General features: G+C 43.8%; 1 long non-coding RNA gene across 1 annotated transcript; it reads right to left on the reverse strand.

Moving 5' to 3' along the window:
• Positions 1-13,513: 13,513 nt before the first annotated feature.
• LOC123569842 (uncharacterized) lies at positions 13,514-16,298 on the reverse strand. The gene is made up of 3 exons (XR_012426473.1): positions 16,154-16,298; positions 14,944-15,069; positions 13,514-13,637 (listed from the first exon to the last, which is right to left on the reverse strand). It is a non-coding gene; the product is annotated as an uncharacterized lncRNA (long non-coding RNA).
• Positions 16,299-19,265: the final 2,967 nt, after the last annotated feature.

Consider the following 19,265-nt stretch of genomic DNA (forward strand, 5'->3'; position numbering starts at 1 on the left):
GCCTCCAGCTTTGTTCTTTTTGCTTAGGATTGTCTTGGCAATGTGGGCTCTTTTTTGATTCCATATGAACTTTAAAGTATTTTTTTTTTTCAATTCTGTGAAGAAAGTCGTTGGTAGCTTGATGGGAATGGCATTGAATCTACAAATTACCTTGGGCAGTATGGCCATTTTCATGATACTGATTGTTCCTATCCATGAGCATGGAATGTTCTTCCATTTGTTTGTGTCCTCTTTTATTTCATCAAGCAGTGGTTTGTAGTTCTCCTTGAAGAGGTCCTTCACATCCCTTGTAAGTTGGATTCCTAGGTATTTATTCTCTTTGCAGCAATTGTGAATGGGAGTTCACTCATGATTTGGCTCTGTTATTGCTATATAGGAATGCTTGTGATTTTTGCACATTGATTTTGTATCCTGAGACTTTGCTGAAGTTGCTTACCAGCTTAAGGAGATTTTGGGCTGAGACAATGGGGTTTTCTAAATATACAATCATGTCATCTGCAAACAGGTACAATTTGACTTCCTCTTTTCCTAATTGAATACCCTTTATTTCTTTCTCTTGCCTGATTGCTGTGGCCAGAACTTCCAACACTATGTTGAATAGGAGTGGTGAGAGAGGGCATCCTTGTCTTGTACTGGTTTTCAAAGGGAATGCTTCCAGTTTTTGCCCATTCAGTATGATATTGGCTGTGGGTTTGTCATGAATAGCTCTTATTATTTTGAGATGCATTCCATCAATACCTGGTTTATTGAGAGTTTTTAGCATGAAGGCTGTTGAATTTTGTCAAAGACCTTTCCTGCATCTATTGAGATAATAATGTGGTTTTTGTTGTTGGTTCTGTTTATGTGATGGATTACGTTTATTGATTTGTGTATGTTGAACCAGCCTTGCTTCCCAGGGATGAAGCCAACCTGATCGTGGTGGATAAGCTTTTTGATGTGCTGCTGGATTTGGTTTGCCAGTATTTTATTGAGGATTTTTGCATTGATGTTCATCAGGGATGTTGGTCTAAAATTCCCTTTTTGTGTTGTGTCTCTGCCAGGCTTTGGTATCAGGATGATGTCAGCCTCATAAAATGAGTTAGGAGGATTCCCTCTTTTTCTTTTGATTGGAATAGTTTCAGAGGGAATGGTATCAGCTCCTCTTTATACCTCTGGTAGAATTCGACTGTGAATCCGTCTGGTCCTGTACTTTTTTTGATTGGTAGGCTATTAATTATTGCCTCAATTTCAGAGCCTGTTATTGGTCTATTCAGAGATTCAACTTCTTCCTGGTTTAGTCTTGGGAGGGTGTATGTGTCCAGGAATTTATTCATTTCTTCTAGATTTTCTAGTTTATTTGTGTAGAGGTATTTATAGTATTCTCTGATGGTAGTTTGTATTTCTGTGGGATCAGTGGTGATATTCTGTTTATCATTTTTTATTGTGTCCATTTGATTCTTGTCTCTTTTCTGCTTTATTAGTCTTGCTAGTGGTCTATCAATTTTGTTGATCTTTTCAAAAAACCAGCTCCTGGATTCATTGATTTTCTTGAAGGGTTTTTCATGTCTCTATCTCTTTCAGTTCTGCTCTGATCTTAGTTATTTCTGGCCTTCTGCTAGCTTTTGAATTTGTTTGCTCTTGCTTCTCTAGTTCTTTTAGTTGTGATGTTAGGGTGTTGATTTTAGATCTTTCCTGCTTTCTCTTGTGGGCATTTAGTGCTATAAATTTCCATCTACACACTGCTTTAAATGTGTCCCAGAGTTTCTGGTATGTTGTGTCTTTGTTCTCATTCGTTTCAAAGAACACCTTTATTTCTGCCTTCATTTTGTTATTTACCCAGTAGTCATTCAGGAGCAGGTTGTTCAATTTCCATGTAGTTGTGCAGTTTTGAGTGAGTTTCTTAATCCTGAGTTCTAATTTCATTGCACTGTGGTCTGAGAGGCAGTTTGTTGTGATTTCTGTTCTTTTACATTTGCTGAGGAGTGCTTTACTTCCAATTATGTGGTCAATTTTAAAATAAGTGCGACGTGGTGCTGAGAAGAATGTATATTCTGTTGATTTGGAGTGGAGAGTTCTGTAGATGTCTATTAGGTCTTCTTGGTGCAGAGCTGAGTTCAAGTCCTGGGTATCCTTGTTAACCTTTTGTCTTGTTGATCTAATATTGACAGTGGGGTGTTAAAGTCTCCCATTATTATTGTGTGGGAGTCTAAGTCTGTTTGTAGGTCTCTAAGGACTTGCTTTATGAATCTGGGTGCTCCTGTATTGGGTGCATATATATTTAGGATAGTTAGCTCTTCTTGTTGAATTGATCCCTTTACCATTTCGTAATGACCTTGTCTCTTTTGATCTTTGTTGGTTTAAAGTCTGTTTTATCAGAGACTAGGATTGCAAACCCTGCTTTTTTTTTTTTTTTTTTTTTTTTGCTTTCCATTTGCTTGGTAGATCTTACTCCATCCCTTTATTTTGAGCCTATGTGCGTCTTTGCATGTGAGATGGGTCTCCTGAATACAGCATGCTGATGGGTCTTGACTCTTTATCCAACTTGCCAGTCCATGTCTTTTAATTGGGGCATTTATCCCATTTACATTTCAGGTTAATATTGTTATGTGTGAATTTGATCCTGTCATTATGATGTTTGCTGGTTATTTTGTCTGTTAATTGATGCAGTTTCTTCATAGCATTGATGGTCTTTACAATTTGGCATGTTTTTTGCAGTGACTGGTACCAGTTGTTTCTTTCCATCTTTAGTGCTTCCTTCAGGAGCTCTTGTAAGGGAGGCCTGGTGGTGACAAAATCTCTCAGCATTTGCTTGTCTATAAAGGATTTTATTTATCCTTTATTTATGAATCTTAGTTTGGCTAGATATGAAATTCTGGGTTGAAAATTCTTTTCTTTAAGAATGTTGAATATTGGCCCCCACTCTCTTCTGGCTTGTGGGGTTTCTGCCAAGAGATCCACTGTTAGTCTGATGGGCTTCTCTTTGTGGGTAACCCGACCTTTCTCTCTGGCTGCCCTTAACATTTTTTCCTTCATTTCAACCTTGGTGAATCTGACAATTATGTGTCTTGGGGTTGCTCTTCTCAAGGAGTATTTTTGTGGTGTTCTTTGTATTTCCTGAATTTGAATGTTGGCCTGCCTTGCTAGGTTGGGGAAGTTCTCCTGGATAATATGCTGCAGAGTGTTTTCCAACTTGGTTCCATTCTCCCTGTCACTTTTAGGTACACCAATCAAACGTAGATTTGGTCTTTTCACATAGTCCCATATTTCTTGGAAGCTTTGTTCATTTCTTTTTACTGTTTTTTTCTCTAACATTGTCTTCTTGCTTTATGTCATTAATTTGATCTTCAATCACTGATATCCTTTCTTCCATTTGATCAAATCAGCTATTGAAGCTGTGTGTCACAAAGTTCCTGTGCCATGGTTTTCAGCTCCATCAGGTCATTTAAGGTCTTCTCTACACTGTTTATTCTAGTTAGCCATTCATCTAATCTTTTTTCAAAGTTTTTAGCTTCCTTGTAATGGGTTTGAACATGCTCCTTTAGCTCGGAGAAGTTTGTTATTACCGACCTTCTGAAGCCTACTTCTGTCAACTCGTCAAAGTCATTCTCCGTCCAGCTTTGTTCCATTGCTAGCGAGGAGCTGCGATCCTTTGGAAGAGAAGAGGTGCTCTGATTTTTAGAATTTTCAGCTTTTCTGCTCTGGTTTCTCCCCATCTTTGTGGTTTTATCTACCTTTGGTCTTTGGTGTTGGTGAACTACAGATGGGGTTTTGGTGTAGTTGTCCTTTTCATTGATGTTGATGCTATTGCTTTCTGTTTGTCAGTTTTCCTTCTAACAGTCAGGTCCCTCAGCTGCAGGTCTTTTGGAGTTTGCTGGAGGTCCACTCCAGACACTGTTTGCCTGGGTATCACCAGCGGAGGCTGCAGAACAGCAAATATTGCAGAACCGCAAATATTGCCGCCTGATCCTTCCTGTGGAAGCTTCATCCCAGAGGGGCACCCACCTATAGGAGGTGTCTGTCGGCCCCTATTGGGAGGTGTCACCCAGTTAGGCTACACTGGGGTCAGGGACCCACTTGGGGAGGCAGTCTGTCTGTTCTCAGAGCTCAAACACCGTGTTGGGAGAACCACTGCTCTCTTCAGAGCTGTCAGACAGGGATGTTTAAGTCTGCAGAAGTTGTCTGCTGTCTTTTGTTCAGCTAAGCCCTGCCCACAGAGGTGGAGTCTAGAGGCAGTAGGCCTTGCTGAGTTGTGTTGTGCTGCACCCAGTTTGAGCTTCCCAGCTGCTTTGTCTACCTACTCAAGCCTCAGCAGTGGCAGACGCCTCTCCCCCAGCCAGGCTGCTGCCTCGCAGTTCAATCTCAGACTGCCGCGCTAGCAGTGAGCAAGGCTCTGTGGGCATGGGACCCACTAAGCCAGGCATGGGACAGAATCTCCTTGTCTGCTGGTTGCTAAGATCTTGGGAAAAGCTCAGTATTGGGGCAGGAGTGTCCCATTTTTCCAGATAGTCTGTCACGGCTTTGCTTGGTTAGGAAAGGGAAATCCCCTGACCTCTTGTGCTTCCCGGGTAAGGTGATGCCCCACCCTGCTTCAGCTCACCCTCTGTGGGCTGCACCCACTGTCCAACCAGTCCCAATGAGATGAACCAGGTACCTCAATTGGAAATGCAGAAATCACCCGTCTTCTGTGTCAGTCATGCTGGGAGCTACAGACCGGAGCTGTTCATATTCGGCCATCTTGGAACAGATCTCAGAAATAATCAATGTTTTAATGGCTTGTGGGAACTTTTAAACTCTGATATAATCTGTGTAGCTGTCCTGCTAGCCATCAAAAATCTATCTTTTCTTTCTCGTGGGGACTTGGAGGTGATCAGCTGTTTCAAAATGAAGCTGATCTTCCCAGCCACCGGCTGCCAGGAGCTCATTGAAGTGGATGATGAGCACGAACTTTGGACCTATTATGACAAGCGTATTCTGATGCTCTGGGTGAAAAGAAAGGAAGGGTTATGTGGTCCAGGACAGTGATGGGAACAACAAACAAGTCTCCCCCAAGAAGCAGGATGTCCTGACCATGGCCATGCCCATGTGCCATTGCATAAGGGGCATTCTTGTTAGAGACCAAGGAGAACTGGAGAAAAGAGGCACAAGTCTGCTGGGTGTGGTGGCTCTCGTCTGTGGTCCCAGCTACTGGGGAAACTGAGGTAAGAGGATTGCTTGAACCCAGGCGTTCAAGGCTGCAATGAGCTGTGATCACACTACTGCACTTGGTCCTGGGTGACAGAGTGAGACTTTGTATCTTAAAAAAAAATTTTAAAGAAAATTCAAGTCTGTTCTGGATTGCACGATGGATGCCAATCTGAGTGTTTTCAACTTAACTATTGGCCAAAAAGGAGAGGAGGATATTCCTGGACTGACGGATGCTACTGGGCCTCTGTCCTGGGGCTCAGAACAGATAGCAGAATCCACAAACATTTCCATCTTTCCAAAGAAGATCATGAACACCAGTGTTTTGTGAGAAAGCCCCTAAACAAAGAAAGTAAGAGACCTGGGAGTAAAGCACCCAAGATTCAGTCTTGTTATTCCATGTGCCCAGCAACACAAATGTAGGCCTATTGCTCTGAAGAAACAGCATATTTAGGAAAACAAGAGGTTGCAGAGCAGAACATGCTGAACTTTTGGTCAAGAGAATGCAGGAGGTAAAAAAAAAAAAAAATGCCAAGAACAGATAGCCAAGAGACAGAGCTGTCCTCTCTGAGAAATTCTACCTCCAAGTTTAAGTGTTGTCAAAACAAACAAACAAACAAAGATTCTTCTAAGAATAACAAACAATAAGATCATACATCAAGAAACAAAACAAACCCCAATCTGCCTTATTCTTCAGGGCAAAGACTGCCAGTTGCCTACCTAATATCCATTCTCTCTTTCTTCCTTTCTAGAAGAACCATGTTTTTCTCAGGGTGGCGATGCTCCTCACAACTGCATTTCCCAATCATACATGTTGGGTTCAGCAAGCGACTCAGTCCCAACCAATGCGGTGTGAGTAGAATCATTGGGTGCCACCCTGTGAAAGCTTTTTAAAAGGGGATCAGGGCAGTTGGCGTGCCCCTTTCCTCCTCCCTATCTGGAAGGGGTCCCAACGTCTGGGGGGGCAGAGGCCATCTTGGATTCATGAGACCCAAGGCCACACCCCAGTGTGGCAGAGTGTAAGAGAGCAAGACCCTGAATTAGGTGGAGCTGCCGCATCAGCTCTGGGCTGCCTGCCTCCTGACTTGTATTTGGATGGACTATCGTGAGTTGAATTTTCTGTTAAGTGTACCTATTCCCAACGCACAAGCCTGCCCTTTGGTTTTCATTATCTCTGCATGTCCCAATCATATCAATGGCTCCCATTGTGTGTTTATTGTATAGCAGAGGACTCAGCACACCACACAATGTAATGTACTGCTAAGATGCGTTTGTTGACTGTGTGATTCCCAGGTCAGGTTTTATGTTCATCCTGATACGAGGCAGTGAGAAGTACAAACCATCACCTACAAAGTATATTTGATCTGAATCCAAACATGAAGAAACTATTATAGAAATTCAGCATGGAATGGGGGACAATCTAGTAAACTGACCTGAACCCCAAAAGTTCCATGTAACCAGAAAAATACAAGAAGGTGGTGGTCAGGGGTTACTATTCTAGATTAAAAGAGGCTAAAGAAAAATAATTAATGGGTACGGGGCTTAATACCTGGGTGACAAAAGAATCCATACAACGAAATCCCATGACACAAGTTTACCTATATAATAAACCTACAGGCTGGGCATGGTGGCTCATGCCTGTAATCCCAGCACTTTGGGAGGCCAAGGCAGGCGGATCACGAGGTTAGGAGATCAAGACCACCCTGGCTAACACGGTGAAACCCCGTCTCTACTAAAAAAATACAAAAAAATTAGCCGGGTGTGGTGGCAGGCACCTGTAGTCCCAGCTACTCTGGAGGCTGAGGCAGGGGAATGGCGTGAACCCCTGGGGCGGAGCTTGCAGAGAGCCGAGATCGCGCCACTGCACTCCAGCCTGGGAGACAGAGCAAGACTCCGCCAAAAAAAAAAAAAAAAAAAAAAAACCCGAAAAATTAGCTGGGTGTGGTGGCACATGCCTGTAGTCCCAGCTACTCCGGAGGCTGAGGCAGGAGAATCACTTGAACCTGGGAGGTGGAGGTTGCAGTGAGCCGAGATCGCACCACTGCCCTGCAGCCTGGGCGACAGAGCCAGACCCTCTCTCAAAAAAAAATTGAAACTTAAAAAATAAACCTACACATGTACCCCTGAGAGACTGGCGAATCATCTGAGGTCAGGAGTTCAAGACCAGCCTGGCCAACATGGTGAAACCCCGTCTCTACTAATAATACAAAAACTAGCCGGGCGTGGTTGTGGGTGCCTATAGTCCCAGCTACTCAGGAGGCTGAGGCAGGAGCATCGCTTGAATCCGGGAGGCGGAGGTTGCAGTGAGCCGAGATCGCACCGTTGCACTTCAGCCTGGGCGACAAGAGTGAAGCTCCATCTCAAAAAAAAAAAAAAAAAAAAAGTTAAATTTTAAAAGGAAACATAACAATCAAACGCAATATGTGCACCTCATATGGATCCTGCATCAAACAACAAAAGCCATCAGTATCACCCAGGATACCCAGATTCACCTGCCAGAATCCCAGAGGCATCCACGGTGCCTGTATGGTGTGGAAAAGGCTCTTCTCAATGGATGCCTCCCCCATTCAGAATCCCACACAGACCGCTCCGATCAAGGGAGAAACCTGGAGAATGGTTGACTCAAAAAAGTACTTTATGTAGCTGGGCTATAGAAAGAAATCCAGAAGTCCCTTTACCATTCCAAGGATCTCCACAGCCACAGAAGCTTAAGATTCTTAAACCTACCAGGGTTGCTCCTGCAGGAATTGACGGACCATGATAAGGAACACCTGGTAATCCTGCCACAAGCCTCTGAAGCCCCCAGGAATGCTCCCGGCAGGTGAGAGTCTGGGGTGCCTCACTGGGTGTGCAGCAGAACTCAGCACTGCTGCCACTTGTTGGAACACAGCCAACGTGGCTCTAGGGCAAGAGAAGGGGACGTGCTTGTGTAACAGCAAACAGCAACTGCGAAGTTACCTCTCAAGGAGTGGAGACAAGCTGCGCAACCCACCTGGGTAGAAACTGGAGGTGAGACCATGCAAGGCTAGATGGTCCACTAGGGGGCGGTAGAGTCCCGCGGTGAAGGGCAAGGGTTCCCGAACGGAGAGCCCGTTTCAATCTCGGCTTCTGCACTTAGCAGGTGGGTGACAGGAGCCCAGACAAAACCCCTCTGAGCTTTAGGTTTCTCATCGTAAAATGGAGGTGATAACAGGCTCTACAACATGGGTGTACTGCGGATCACACTGTTAGCTGTTACAATATTATCATCTGCTGGAATCAATTCATGATTCCCCGGACTACCAGAGGGGCAGAATGCCCCTGTTCATATACACCTGGGGTGGGTGTGCAGCAGGGCCGACGAAGACCGTTGCACGTCAGAACTCATTAAGCAAAGCCAGGAAGATGCCACTCACCCAAGGTGGGAGGACGAAGGCATGCGACAAATCAGGCTCAGGGTGCCCACCTATGTCCTCCAGCTCTAACCTCTGTCTAGTTTCTTGTCTTGTCTTGTCATGTCCTCTTTTCTTTTCTTTTCTTTTCTTTTTTTCAGAGAGTCTCCCTTTGTTGCCCAGGCTGGAGTGCAGTGGCACAATCTCAGGTCAATACAACATCCGCCTCCCAGATTCAAGCCATTCTCCTGCTTCAGCCTCCCAAGTAGCTGGGACTACAGGCACGCACCACCATACCCAACTAATTTTTGTATTTTTAGTACAGATAGGGTTTCACCATGTTGGCCAGGCTGGTCTCGAACTCCTGACCTCAAGTGATCCACCCACCTCGGCCTCCGAAAGTTCTGGGATTACAGGCATGAGCCACTGCAGCCAGCCTAGTACCTTTCCAAAAACATGTGACTGTGGGCAAATCCACATCAGGGAAAACGTCCCGCCTTAGCCATTTCTCAGTGTGCAGTCACACGCATTCAATACATTCACACTGTTGTGCAGCCGCCACCACCACCATCCGCGGAACAAGTTCCATCCTGCAGAACTGAAGCTCTGGACCCACTGAACAACTGCCCATTCCCTCCTCCTTCAGGCCTGGCAACCACCACTCTCCTTTCCCTCTCCAGGCATCTGCCAATTCTGGGCACCTCATATAAGTGGAACCACTCAGTATTTGTCCTTTTGTGATTGGCTTATTTCCCTTAGCAGATGGTCTTCCAGGTTCTTCCATGTTACAGCAGAAGTCAGGATTTCCATCCTTTTCAAGGCCAATATTCCATGGTATGTTTCTGCTGCGTTTTGCTTATTTATTCATCTGTTAATAGACACTTGCAATAATTGTTCAGTTCCTTTTGAACCAGGAGACCCATTAAGGACTTTCTGATATTTCTCCAATATGGCAAGGGCCTAGGAGAATAAGAAATGATTTGCAGAAGGCAAAGGAAAGAAATTCAGCCAATGTACAGACTCACGTGCCTGCAGAGTCCCTAAATGTCACTCACACAATGAGGGATGGTTTTGTGCATTCCCCATGACAGTTACCAAGTTATTGCCTCTCACTCCAAACTCGGGCTTCTCTGCTTGGCTTTGTGATGCTGGGCTGAGACTCTGCAAACCACAAGTCGGGTTCTACCATTTTGGGGTGCTACAGGAAGCTGAGGAAGAAGGAGGGGCTTGTGACCTCCTTGCTGCTTGGGGCCCCTTTGAGCAATACCCCAGCGACACTCCACCCAGCAGATGCAGCTGCTTTCTGCAGCAGCAGCTGAATCCAGGTGCCAGTGCTTGCAACACTAGCAGAGCTAGTTGCACCACTCCCAGCACACCACCAGCTGGCCAGTGCATCCTTCTCAGGGGTCTGGTCCTAGTCCCCTGGGACCACTCCTCTAAGTTTCAAGGTTTTGTTTTTGTTTTTGTTTGAGACAATGTCTCACTCTTTTTGCTCAGGCTGGAGTGCAGTGGCATGATCTTGGCTCACTGCAACCTCTACCTCCCAGATTCAAGCGATTCTCCTGCCTCAGCCTCCCAAGTAGCTGGGATTAGAGGCATGCACCTCCACACCCTGCTAATTTTTGTATTTTTAGTAGAGACTAGGTATCACCATGTTGGCCAGGCTGGTCTCGAACTCCTGACCTCAAGTGATCCACCACCCCCCACCTCGGCCTCCCAAAGTGCTGGGATTACAGGCATGAGCCACCACACTTGGCCGGGTTTCAAGGTTTTAATCATTGGACCTGCTTCCCTCCGTTTGCCCAGCCCAAGAGGTGGTAGTTGCTTCCTCTGTGATATCTCGGAGTTATTCCTTACACCTTCAGTTACCTGGTTAACGTCATATGTAGTTAACAAGTCTTTGTATTTAGTTCTCTCTTTTCATATTCTTGGTGTTTCTGCTGGTCCCCTGATGGAACCCTAACTGATGTAATCCTGCTATGGTCTGAATGTGTACCCCCATATTCATGGGCTGGAAACTTAATCCCCAATGCAACAGTGTTGGGAGGTGGTGCCTTTTGGGAAGTGTTTAGGTCACGGGGGCTCCCCCCTTATGAATGGATTGATGCCTTTATGAAAAGGGCTTGTGGGAAGGGGTTCACTCTCTCCTGCTCTTCTGCCAAATGAGGACACAGCAAGAAAGTCCTCGCCAGATGCCAGTACCTCTGTCTTGGGCCTCCCAGCTCCACAACAATGAGAAATGCATTAGCCCCAGGTGATCCACACATCACTTCAGGTGATCCACACACCTCGGCTTCCCAAAGTGCTGAGATTACAGGTGTGAGCCACTGTGCCCATCCCCCACCACGTTTCTTTTGTGAAATCTTTTGGAGAAAGCATTTTACAAAAAAATGAATCTCTGGTCTTTATAAATTACCCAGTCTTGGGTATCCTGTTACAGCAGCACAAAATGGGCTAAGACAACCACCTAGCCACTATCTCAAACCTCTAATGCCCTTGCCAGGCCCTGGGTTTAGCCCCAGACCCCTCATTCTAGGAAGAATGAGCTGGTCTTTTGTTTCATCCAGAACATCGAAGCTGTTATGGGTGACCTAAAACATTGTCCCACCCCCACCACAATCTACAAACATTTCTGCAGCCAATTTCCTTTTGGTCAGCCTCAGAGGATAAAACATTTTTTTCCTCTTCCATTCCAAAATTTCCACAGGTCCTTTTGAGTCCAACCCACTCCCATGTCCTGTGGAGCTCAGTTCTGAGCTCTCTGAGCTCATATCCTATCCCAATATTTTTTAGAGACAGGGTCTTGCTCAGTTACCCAGTCACCCAGGCTGGAGTGCAGTGGTGTGATCATGGCTCACTGCAGCCTCCACCACCTGGGCTCAAGTGATCCTCCCACCTCAGCCTCCAGAGTAGCTGGGACCACAGGCACACACCACGATGCCCAGCTGATTTTTAAATTTTTTCTAGAGCTGAGGTTTCACCATATTACCCAGGCTTGTCTCAAACTCCTGGGCTCAAATAATCCGTCCACGTTGGCCTCCTAAAGTTGTGGGATTACAGGCGTGAGCAACTGGGGTCAGCCCTCTCCCAATTCTTAACATCCTTCTTTCCGTCATTTCCAAGAGAAGTGACTAAGGGCAGGTCAAAGCATTACTTCTCCCGCTCTGTCCTGCTGTGTTCCACTTGTCCCATGCACATCCACCCATGAAAGCTCTGCAATCCTAGCATCTGGCTTCCTGCCCAGCAGGAGGGAGGCAGGGAATTCCTGTTCAGTGGTGTCTGTCGAATGCAGAAGACATGCACAGGAGTTACTCATGTGAACCTGGAACATCTGGGGCAGGCCAGATGTTAATTTAGAGAGTTCATTTTGCCAAGGTTGAGGATGCACCCGTGATGCAGCTTAGGAAGTCCTGAGGACATGTGCCCAAGGTGGTCGGGGGACAGCTTGGTTTTTTACATTTAGGGAGACATGAGACATCCATCAATATATGTAAGAAGTACATTAGTTCGGTCTGGAAAGGCAGGACAACTTGAAGCAAAGACAGGAAGACCCAGGTAACAGACAGGTGAGACACAAAGGGTTGCATTCTTTGGAGTTTCTGATGAGCCTTTCCAAAGGAGGCAGATCAGATATGCATCTATCTCAGTGAGCAGAGGAGCGGCTTTGAGTAGAATGGGAGGCAGGATTGCCCTAAGCACTTTCCAGCTGGAGTTTTCCTTAGTGATTTTAGCGGCCCAGGAGATTTTCCTTTCACATTTCTCACCTTTTTTTTTTTTTTTTTTTTTTTTTTTGAGATGGAGTCTTGCTCCATCGCCCAGGTTGGAGTGAAGTGGCGCAATCTCGGCTCACTGCAACCTCCGCCTCCCGGGTTCAAGGAGTTCTCTTGTTTCAGCCTCCCGAGTACCTGGGACTACAGGTGCCCACCACCATGCCTGGCTAATTTTTGTATTTTTAGTAGAGATGGTGTTTCACCTTGTTGGTCGGGCTGGTCTCGAACTCCTGACTTCAGGTGATCCATACACCTCGGCTTCCCAAAGTGCTGAGATTACAGGTGTGAGCCACTATGCCCGTCCCCCACCACTTTTCTTTTGTGAAATCTTTTGGAGAAAGCATTTTACAAAAAAATGAGTCTCTGGTCTCAGGCTTCATCTGATCTCTCATAGCTATGATGGTTTACTCCTAGATAGGTAGGTCCCAAAAGCTCATTTTTAGTATGTTGTGAAGTCTCATGTTCTGTGAAGAGAAAATAGCAGGGAGGAGGGGAGAAAAAACAATAACAAACAAAAGAATAATCCTGGAAAAATTGATATAGGCCACATTACTCTGAAGTCCATACATTACTAGGCAAGTACGAAAGTGGCTTATGTATGTAAATAGGTTGCTGTTATTTTCTTCTGAAGTTCAAGTTGTCTGGCTTCAGTTCGCAAGGTTTTAAGAAAACACAGCTTAGTTTTCAGTGACTCTAAATTAGGAAAAATGGAAAAAAAAGAAGGAAAAGAAATTGAAAACATTATTTTAAGGACTTGTAGCCAAGAAAAATTAGAATTCAGTCCAAACTGTAGAAAATAATAAAAATTGAAAAAAACATTAGGCAGACTAGAATCTAACAACAGGTCTACTGTAGTTTTGAAACATAATTTTTCTCTTTTCAGTTTCCCATTTTTACTAAAGACAAATCATGGTAGGACTGGCTTGCTTTTTTATACTTGGCCTAATTATTTATATACAGTGCAGCAAGAATAATTATTTTTTACATAGGCTTTTAAATTGGCTTTGATGGAACTTTCTTCCATAGGAGGAATAGCAGATAACACTTTTTAAAAGCCAAGCCCAGCCATAGATTTGTGCCATCAAATATCTATGAGTTGGGTGAATTTCCTCTCCTCTTGAGGTTCCAACATAAACCTGGGGCTTCTGTGCCTGTCAGAAAGTGAATTCTTTACTTACACAGGTCAGAAACCCTGTATAGGGACTGTGTACCCAAAATATGAGGCCAGTTTTTCCAAAGGTTTTATTGGCTCCACAAGTCAAGTTTCATTCCTTAAAGGAAATCACACCATTCCAGTCAAAGCCTTGGTAAAATAACCAATTTCTCCAATTGTATCCTATTGCAAAAGAAAACAGATTCTTACAACACTTATGCAAATAACTATATTGCCATAAATTAAGAATATTCACAAATAGTTTCCAAATTCTGGAGAAACCAGATAGAAACAAATATGCTCCAAATTTTGTTAACAGTATACTTTACTCAATTGTTAAAAGCTGTAAATAGCTTTTTGTAACTCTGAAAAACAAAACAAAGTATTAGCAATGTTTTAAGCAAAAAGGTCAAAAAGATTAATTTAGTTTTCTATTGGTTCAGTTAATTCAGTTAACTCCTGTTCTGTTTGATAGTCATGAACGTTCCAGCTCTCCATGAGAGTTTTGAAAGTTTATTCTTGTATTCCAATGTCACAATTTCCAAAGTTATCAGGAAACCTGCATTTAAGTGCACCTGTTAGTCCTATAACTGATTATAAACCCACATTTTAAAGAGGGTTTAAAACAAGATAAAACAAGAGAATTGTCTGTGGATAAAAAAAAAGTTTTAAGGTAGCCATAGTTAAAAGACACAATTGACAAGGAAATGTGCTACCTCTGTGACACACAATAATTTTAACAATTATGACTATTACTGATAATGTACACTAAGGTATATCAGAAATACAGGAGTGTCCCATAATTTTGGAACACATATCAGTAACATATTTATACAAATACAGCCCAAAGAAAACCAAACACCATTTCGTATTTGACAATGCTTCCTGTATAATTTTTATACCAAAATAAGGCAAATTATGACATTTTTGGACTTAGGGAAACTAATGTCTTAAAGGATTAATTAGGTTAGAAAAATACATAATTTATAATTTGATTTTGGAAAGTTTGTCAAATATAAAAGGTTTAAAACACTTGATGTTACAAAATAGGATTACAGGTCATTGTAAGGTCATTTATTTCACCAAAGTGATAATTCAAGCATTTCAGAAAAAGCAAAAACCTTTATCCTTTGAGAGAGGAGACAATTTTCTAAAGAAGCTCTAATAAAAACAGCATGAAGCAAATTACATTTGTGTTTAAAATTTTGTAAGCAATCTACAAAATTTAACCTTGATTATAAAATATAACTTCCGTAAGCCTTTTATAACCTTTATTAAGAAGTTGGTTAATGCTTCAAGAAAACCTTGTTAAACTGAGACAGGAGTCCATATACTGGTTTTGCATTAGTGTGCCCTTGACATTAATAATTAATTTATAGAGAAACAGAACTTATTTTATCTTTCAAAATCAGCCGTTACAATCTTATGTGCCCACCTCTTCTGTGATAGTCCCTGGGCCCTGAGGAGTTGAATAGCTTTAATTTCTTACCCTGTGTCTCAGGAATGCAGTTTGTTTTGATTGGCATCTTCTATGGGGCCTGAAGATGAGGCTTTTATTACTGTGTTTAAGATTTAGCAGGACTTCATGTCCTTTTTAGACCCAGGAGTTACAGCCCTGAAACTCAATGTAACAAGGATTTTAAAAGTACATACAGGAAGATACATGGATGTAATAACCTTAATTAAAAAAAAAAATTTATCTTTTTTTTTCATAAGCAAACCAAAACTTAATAATATGACAACTTGATTATATAAAAGTTTTTGGGCTGGGCATGGTGGCTCACGCCTGTAATCCCAGCACTTTGGGAGGCCGAGGTGGGTGGATCACAAGGTCAGGAGATCAAGACCATCCTGGTTAACACGGTGAAACCCCATCTCTACTAAAAATACAAAAAATCAGCTGGGCATAGGGGCAGGCGCCTGCAGTCCCAGCTACTTGGGAGGCTGAGGCAGGGGAATGGCGTGAACCCAGGAGGCGGAGCTTGCAGTGAGCCGAGATGGCGCCACTGCACTCCAGCCTGGGAGACAGAGCAAGACTCCGCCTAAAAAAAAAAAAAAACCCGAAAAATTAGCTGGGTGTGGTGGCACATGCCTGTAGTCCCAGCTACTCCGGAGGCTGAGGCAGGAGAATCACTTGAACCTGGGAGGTGGAGGTTGCAGTGAGCCAAGATTGTGTCACTGCACTCCAGCCTTGGCAACAGAGTGAGACTCCGTCTCAAAAAAAAAAAATTAAACTACACTCTCCTTAAAAATCTAAGTGTAGCCTCTGTTGAAATAACTATTTTAGTTAAAAAAAAATAGATGAAAACAAAATTCAGTCAAATGAGAAGAAAAAGAAAAACAAAACTTTTGCTCAAAAAAAAAAAAGACAATGTCTTAGGAGAGAAAAACAAAAAAAAAACCCCAAAAACATGAAGGCCTTTCAAATACAAACATGCACACATGCACACACACGTTGGATGTTACCCTTTTAATTAAGCAGACTTTTAACCATTGAGTTCCTTTAAAAAAAATTTTTTTTTAATCTTATTACCATATTTCAGCTAGGATAGAATGCTGGTAAACTAACAATGATCACACAAATTATACAATTTCTGAGTGTTCTTTGTGAAAGCAGAAATTAACACCAGCTGGTTGTTAAGTGCTAACTTTAGTCATTTAAAAGGAAATTGCAAGACAATCTCAAACCAGTCTCTTACCTAGTGGTGGGTCTCAGGCTATAGACTACTCTCTGCCATTCTAGGAGCAGGAAAAAAAACTCATCTTCCCTGTTGGAAGCCAGTTCAAACTCCATATAAGAGTTACCTGCCTTCCGTCATCATAGAAGCAGAAAAACTTGCCTTCCTGTTAGAAGCAAGTAAAACTGAAAAAAAAAAAAAAAAACAAAAGAGGAGTTGTACAGCAAAATGAACTTTAGATCTCTACCAAATTTTAAGAGATCAGGGATTCTCTGGAGGGAGCGCTCTCAAACCTCAGCAAATTGTCCTATCGGCTTGAGCCATAAAGTTAGCTCATGCTGGTACCAAGCACCAATAGATTTGTCAAAGGTCAGGGGCACCTCCACTCAGAATCCCCTCGTGGTTACCAAAATGTGAACGCAGAACATCTGAGACAGGTCTCAGTTAACTTAGAAAGTTTATTTTGCCAACGTTGAGGACGCACCTGTGACACAGCCTCAGGAAGTCCTGACGACATATGCCCAAGGTGGTCAAGGCACAGCTTAGTTTTATACATTTAGGGAGACATGAGACAACAATCAATATATGTAAGAAATACATTGGTTCCATCTGGAAAGGCGGGACAACTTGAAGCAAAGGCAAGAAGACTCAAAAAGCGGAGGGAGCTCCCAGGTCACAGATGGGTGATACACAAACAGTTACATTCTTTCAAGTTTCTGATCAGCTTTTCCAAAGAAGGCAAATCAAATATGCATCTATCTCAGTGAGCAGAGGAGTGACTTTGAATAGAATAGGAGGCAGGTGGCCAGGTGCAATGCTTCACACCTATAATCCTAGCACTTTGGGAGACCGAGGTGGGCAGATCATGAGGTCAGGAGTTCCAGACCAGCCTGACCAATATGGTGGAACCCTGTCTGTACTAAAAATACAAAAATTAGCCATGTGTGGTGGCACACACCTGTCATCCCAGCTACTCAGGAGGCTGAGGCAGGAGAATCGTTTAAACCCAGGAGGCGGGGGTTGCAGTGAATGGCGATCATGCCACTGCACACCAGCCTGGGCCACAGAGCGACAGTCTTTCTCAAAAAAAAAAAAAAAAAAAGGTAGATCAATACTGGTTCCTTAATATACCATACTTTATACCTTAAATATACCATACTTTATACCATACCTTAATATACCTTAATACAAATATACCATACTTATGTAAGATGTTAATAAAAGGGGAAACTGGGTATGGGGTTTATGGAAAAATCTTTGTACTGTCTCTTCAATTTTTCTGTAAATCTAAAACTGCTCTAAAAGTAAAGCCTATTACCTATTAAAATTTTTTTAGCCGACTGTGGTGGCTCACGCCTGTAATCCCAGCACTTTGTGAGACTGAGGCAGGTGGATCACATGAGGTCAGGAGTTCAAGACCAGTCTGGCCAACATGGAGAAACTAGGTCTCTAATAAAATACAAAATTAGCTGGGCGTGGCGGTGCATGCCTGTAATCCCAGCTACTGTGGAGGCTAAGACAGGAGAATTGCTTGAACCCGGGAGGCAAATGTGGTGTGAGCCAAGATCGCGCCATTGCACTCCAGCCTGGGCAACAAGAACAAAACTCCATCTCAAAAAAAAAAAAAAAAAAAAAAAAAATTTTTTTTTTAAATGTAGACTCCTGGGCCTCCCTTCAGAATCTCAGGTAATGAGCCCCAGGACTGCACTTTAAACAAGTGTCTCCGAAGGTTCTTGTGCACCCTGAAGTTTGAAGACTATCTTAAGAATCTCAGCCGAGTGCAGTGGCTCACGCCTAAAATCCCAGCACTTTGGGAGACTGAGGTGGGTGGATCGCCTGAGGTCAGGAGTTCAAGATCAGCCTGACCAACATGATGGAACCCTGTCTCTACTAAAAACACAAAAATTAGCTGGGCGTGATGGCGGGTGCCTGTAATCCCAGTTACTCGGAAGGCTGAGGCAGGAGAAACACAACACTTGAACCCGAGAGGCAGAGGTTGCAGTGAGACGAGATCACGCCATTGCGCTCCAGCCTGGACAACAAAAGCCAAAACTCCATCTTAAAAAAAAAAAAAGAAAAGAGAATCTCTGCTCAGAGTTAAGTTAGAAAGAATTGTTGCTGGCCGGGCACAGTGGCTCGTGCCTGTAATCCCAGCACTTTGGGAGGCTGAGGTAGGCAGATCACGAGGTCAAAAGATCGAGACCATCCTGGCCAACATGGTGAAACCCCATCTCTACCAAAAATACAAAAATTAGCTGGGCGTGGTGGTGCGTGCCTGTAGTCCCAGCTACACGGGAGGCTGAGGTAGGAGAATTACTTTAATCTGGGAGTGGGAGGTTGCAGGGAGCCGAGATCACACCACTGCACCACTCCAGCCTGGCAACAGAGTGAGCCTCTGTCGAGACAGAAAAAAAAAAAGAAAAAAGAAAAAGCAAAGCATTGTTGCTTACGCAGTGGATGTGTGCTTACCTGTCTGCTGCAGGCCCTCCGTGGCGTTGTTTTGATTGCCCTATGTATGTATCCACAGGAGCCAGCACTGAAGAATTGGGAGGTTCTTCAGCACAGTCCACACTCTGGGCTGCCTTTCTACAGCTCTCCATTCCCTGTGTTCCAGCACTGGGCTCAGGTGTGGCTCAACTCCAGGGGCAGTAATGTGCCCGTCAGTTCAGCACAGTGTGCACTCTTCTCCATTGCTCCTAACACTGAGGGACTGTCATGACCATGTCTATATTGTTCAAGTGTTGAACAAACCCGTGCTCTGTATCTGCATCACTATCAAAAGTGGAAAAATGCAAGATAAATCAAATGAGCCTGGGCCGGGCGCAGTGGCTCATGCCTGTACATTGGGAGGCCGAGGTGGGCGGATCACCCAAGGTCAGGAATTTGAGACCAGCCTGACTAACATGGAGAAACCCCGTCTCTACCAAAAATACAAAAATTAGCTGGGTGTGGTAGCGCATGCCTGTAATCCCAGCTACTAGGGAGGCTGAGGCAGGAGAATTGCTTGAACCCAGGGAGTGGAGGTTGCAGAGAGCTGAGATCATGCCACTGCACACCAGCCTGGGTGACAGGGCGAGGCTCTGTCTCAAAAAAAAATCAAGGGAGCCTGTGTTTCTAGAATCTGGGAGATGGC

The sequence above is a fragment of the Macaca fascicularis genome, chromosome 17 (genome assembly GCF_037993035.2).
Source record: "Macaca fascicularis isolate 582-1 chromosome 17, T2T-MFA8v1.1".
NCBI lineage: Eukaryota > Metazoa > Chordata > Mammalia > Primates > Cercopithecidae > Macaca > Macaca fascicularis.